We start from the raw sequence: 5,424 nt of genomic DNA, 5'->3' as shown, positions 1-5,424 counted from the left end.
TGTTGAGGGCTATTTTTATTTCTTTTTTTCTGAATTATCTTTACATCTTTTGACCATTTTTTCCAAGTTGTTTTCCTCCTTTTTATCTCCTCATCATTTAAAAGTTCTTTATATACTTGGGAAATAGCCCCTTTGTTTATGATATAAGTCGCATGGATTTTCTCCCAGTTTTTCATTTGTCTTTTACCTTTTTAAATGATTTTTTTTGCAGTGCCAAAGTTTTTCACTCTTATGTAGATAGATTCATCAATCTTTTCTTTTATTGCTTCTATATTTAGAATTATAGTTAGAAAACTTTTCCCACATCCAGGTTATAAAGGAATGTTTTATTTCTGTGGTTTCCATTTTTTTTTTTAACATTTACATTTCTCTTCTATTTGGTGTTTATTTTAGTGTATCTTGTATCCAATTTATTTTTTTTTCCAAATGGCTATGCAAGTATCCCTTGCCATTTATTTTCAGATAATCTCAGTGACATGATTATCATGTACTAAACTTCCATATGTCCTTGTGTCTATTTGTGAACATTCTATTCAGTTAAATTAGAGAGGAGGCCTATTCATCTGCCATTACCATACAATCCTAAGGATAGAAACTGTAGAGTATGTTTTAATATCTGGTAGTGCTAGTCGTCCTTCTATTGCTCTTCTTTCTCAGGGTTCTTGCATGTTTATTTTTCCATATGAATTTCAGAACTCACATGCTTAGCACTGTAAAAATAACTTATTATATTTGCTAACATTGAATTAAGACATTAAATTGGGGAGACATCATTATGAAGTTGAGTTATCCTGTCCAAGAAATGCCTTTTCAGTTTTTCAAATTCACTTTCAAGTTTTTCAGGAATGTTTTAATGTTCTTTATATAGGTGTTGAATACTGTGTTCTAAGGTAGCTTATAACTGATTTCCGTATATGAGCGTGTGTATGTGTGCATTTGCTATAGTTTTTATGTGCTAATTTTATGCCATGCCAAAAACTTTAAGTTTTCTTTTTATTTTCTTTATTTTTTCAAATGTATTATTATATTCTATACAATACTTTTTTTTTTTAGTTTTATGCCTCCAAATGTTTTCCCTCATCTTGAAATTTTAGTGGAGGTAGTGAGAATCCTTCCTTTTGTTCTGTTCTTTACTGACAATGCTCCTCATGTTTCCCTATCTACATATATATAAACACATAGGTATATATCTGTGTGTGCAACATCATGTTGCTTCACAGTGTTAGCTGTACCACCTGTTTTAAGTACCTATGAAGAAAATATTATATTTTTTTTCTTAGATTTATTAAAATGGTGGTTAATGAATTTTCTAATATTAAACCATCCCAGCATTTCTGGACTAAGTCCCATTTGGTCATATATCTTTTTATTTTTAATGTGTAACTGGAATCTGCTTGCTAATGTAATCTAAAAATTTTCATCGATATTCATGAGATTGGCCTATAGTTTTCCTGTTCATGTTTACACCAGGTTTATGTATGTATCAGTATTATACTTCTTTCATTAGCAAAATGAAAGTTTTCCTTTTACTGTGCTCTGGAAAAATTTAAGTAGCAGTGAGATTAAGTCATATCCAGTTTCAATTTAAAATCTACGTGTGAACAAGAAAGTCATTGCAAGGTTAGTACCGCAGAATTCTCCAGTGAAAAATAGTATTTGCTATTTGAAAGTACTTTGTTTAATAATTTACTAGAAGTTTAATAATAATTAATTATAGTTAACTTGATAACAAATAAAACGTTTAATAAATATGTTTACATTATATGGTTTGATCTTCACTTCAATTTTATGAGTCATGTTACGGATTATTATACCCATATTACGGATAAGAAAACTGAGGCTCAGAGGATTAAGTGGCTTGCCCAAGCCACACACTATTGAGCGGCAATAGAAGAACTTAAACCTAGATTTACTGTTTTCATAGACTCTGTTCCATACTGCTTTCATGAAATATTTTTATGTTAACAGCTGGCCAAAAATTTTAACTCACAAATCAGTTTACATGTATATTCAGTAGGGAAAAACATCCTTGGTTTCAAATGGATTTTTCTTGCCCTACAGTAGTATCCTCAGTGATAGAAAGCCGCAATGTGGATATGTTCATTTGGATATTCATTCTCCCTCCCTGCCCCATGCTCTCTCGCTCACGCTTTCTCCTTCCCTCCTTCCCTCTCTCTCTCTCTCTCTCTCTCTCTCACACACACACACACACATGTATGTGCACACACAAACACATACATACATATCCTTCAGAGGAAAGCATGGAAGAGGATTACTTTGAACCATTGATTCATAAAATTCAAAGGCTTTTGGAATATAGAGTTGTTAACATTTGGGGAACGTGCTTTCATTCATGTGTATCCTCAGTTTACTTATCTGCCTAATGAAGAAATTAGATTGGCTCTAAGTCACCAGCCATTTTAAAGACCAGCTTATTAAAAATAAAAACCAATGCAAACAAAATTTCCAAATATCTGTAAGAACAGATTTAATGGGATGTCATGTACTTTCTACAATGTATTAAAATTCCAGAAACAGGCATAGTGCATAGTCTCTTATACCTTAAACTTGACATCTTGTATTAAAGAAACTAGGAGTGGGAAAATATAAGTGTAAAATGATATACAATACATTGCAGTCAATAAACTCAATATTTTATGAGTGTAAAAGTATACCCGTTTTAGTGATGAGTCATTTTCATTTTGATGTACATGTATCTTCAGATACATTTGTACAAAGAGTTCTAGCAAGTTAGTTAGCGTGAATGTCTTTATTTCATCGAATTCTAGGAGTGCCTGGAGTACATCGTCAAATCCAAACTCTTTGCCATGGCTGTGTACAATCTACTTTCACATCCCCTCCCCCTTCTCTCTGAATTCATCTTCCCGTTTCTATTCATCACTCTGAGCTCCAGATTGGCTGGCTTTCTTTAATTTTAGGACCGTCAAATTTTTTCCTTACACAAGGCCATCAACATGCTATTTCTCTGCCTGGGACGGTTTACCCCACCTCTCTTTACTGAGCTAACTCCAATATTCTTCTGATATTACCTTAAATATAATTTTCCCAGAGTGGCCTTACCTAGTCAGTGTCCCCCACAGCCCCCCAGATGATACCAGTTTACCCCATTATAAACTCTCAGTGTGCTATACTTCTCCCCTGTAACATTTGTTAAATGATCATTTATGTAATTTTTATTTTACTGTCTCCTATTAAAACACAAGCTCTGTGAGGCCAGGGTCCTCTTTTGTCTCATTCTCCACTATATCCCTAGCCCCTAGAACAATATCAAGTACACAGTAGGCACTAGTAAATATTTCTTGTACAAATGGATGAATGAATAATTTTAAAAAAGCATTGTGAAAGAGATTACATGAGATAATCGGAGTCTGGGGGAAATCATAAAATTCAGGCATCATTACCTTAATAAATACAACAAGAAAGGAAACTGACACGAGCATGCCCTAAGAAGGAAAATAAGCCTTTCTGCAAAAGAAAGACAACATGGTGCTCTTTTTTGTAAAGTGTTTCAGCACTTTATAAGCCATTTTCATTTCCTTATTTAATTTACCAAAGAAAAGTAGTAAGCAAGGACATCTGGAAGTAGAAATCTTTCTGAGGTTTAGCAATGATCTACACAGCATTTGCTTCCCATATTGCTTTATTGTCAATGATAATTTTAAACTCTCTTGTGCTCTGCTGGAGATATAAGTGTATTTGCAAAAAAAAAATCATTATCATAGAAAACTTGGATTCATGCTGCCACCCTAGGGAAATTAGGAAATGCCACTGTTTTAAGTTTGAGGTCAAAGGGCACTTTTGGAGAAAGAAAGATAATGAGTTTTAAAAAAGGCCAACACAAGAGACATGTCTATATGTGTGCAGTAGTTGACTATTTTGAAGTTACTGTTCTTCTTGTATATTTTCTTATTTCCATGCCATTTCCTTTTTCCTATATGTCTCCCTTTCTTTGACTGATGAGTTACCCATGGAACAGTTAAAGTAGTTTCTGTAAGTACACTCAGCCTATACATCTTGAGGTGTAAATTTTCTAAAGGTGCAATAAAAATAATTCTGGATGCAGCATTCCACTGTACAGTGAGCTTGGTATAACTGCCTCCGAGATGCTAGCTACCCTCATACATATGAATAGGACAATGAAACTTGAGAGAATATTTTATTTAAGGGTTCTTGTTTTTTTTTTTTAAGTATTGCCTTTCTAATACTTTCAATTATTTCCAAAATCTCTGCTCTTAAAATTGCACATGGATTTTGTTAATCAATGTCACCATAATAGATAAATAAATAAACTGCACATGGGGAGCATAAACATCATGAGCGTAATTTCTGTTTTCAACTAGAAATTGTGATAGAAGTATTTATTCAGTATCTAGTATTTGCATGATATTCCTGTTCTATGGCTGTTGCTAGTCTGGTCCAAATGTTTATTTCCTCTATGAAGCATTCCCAGGTCTCAGCTTCCTCCTCCTGAACACATATATATCCACAACAGACTTGACCTTGCCCTTTCCTCATATTCCTTTTAACACTTAAATTGTATTGTTTCAGAAAACCCGAATGAAATGTTTAGTTCGGTTGCATAACAGTCAACACATTTTAGCAGTTAAAGAAGAGGGAAGAGAGTATATCTATTTACTGAGCTTTACTTTGCCCTCCCTTTCTCTAATAATATTAATACCACAGCCCTGCCTCTGAGAGCTAAAGTTTCATGGGCATATAGTCCTGAAGCTAACATAATGCTGGAAAAATCCTCTCCTTCATGATGCTCATCTCAAGTGAATAATATCTCGATATCCTCATATGAAGACGTTGCTAAATAGAATTTGAAAAATGCCTATAGAATATAAATAAACTCTTCAGAATCACTGAATGATAGGCCATTGTGAGTTCTGTTCAATACTTTAAAAATATCTGAAGATACTTGAAGAAGACAACAATATTCTGAAATCCATTTTGGTACAATCTCTTGGGACACTGAGAACATCTAGCTATACACTGTGGGAGAGATTCTGTTACAGTCATGTGTCTGAAAACAGGCATACAATATATGGCCTTGGTTTTGCTGACACAATGCTTTGGTAGCTGCTGAAGTAGCTTTTAAATCTCTGGGATATATTCTCTTTTGTAAAAAGTAACCATTTGATTCTCTTTTGTAAAAAGTAACCATTTGAACAGAGGTTCAGTGTCGATGCTGTTAATGGCCCAGTGATGGTACAGTTCATATCAAGGATGAAAATGTTTCTTTTATTGTTTATAGATTTTTTGTGTATCTAATGAGGAATATTAAGTCTTTGTAGATGCTGAAATTGAGGTAGATAAAAACTGCCGGAGGTACCCAGGATCACCCTCACAAGGCTGCCTCAAACTTAAGATTAGAATTTAAAACCCCTGGGTTCTTGCTTT

This window comes from Pteropus medius, unplaced genomic scaffold, assembly GCF_902729225.1.
Source record: "Pteropus medius unplaced genomic scaffold, Ma_sr-lr_union100, whole genome shotgun sequence".
Lineage (NCBI taxonomy): Eukaryota > Metazoa > Chordata > Mammalia > Chiroptera > Pteropodidae > Pteropus > Pteropus medius.
The sequence above is the reverse complement of the archived record's forward strand: the minus strand, read 5'-3'. Positions refer to the sequence as shown.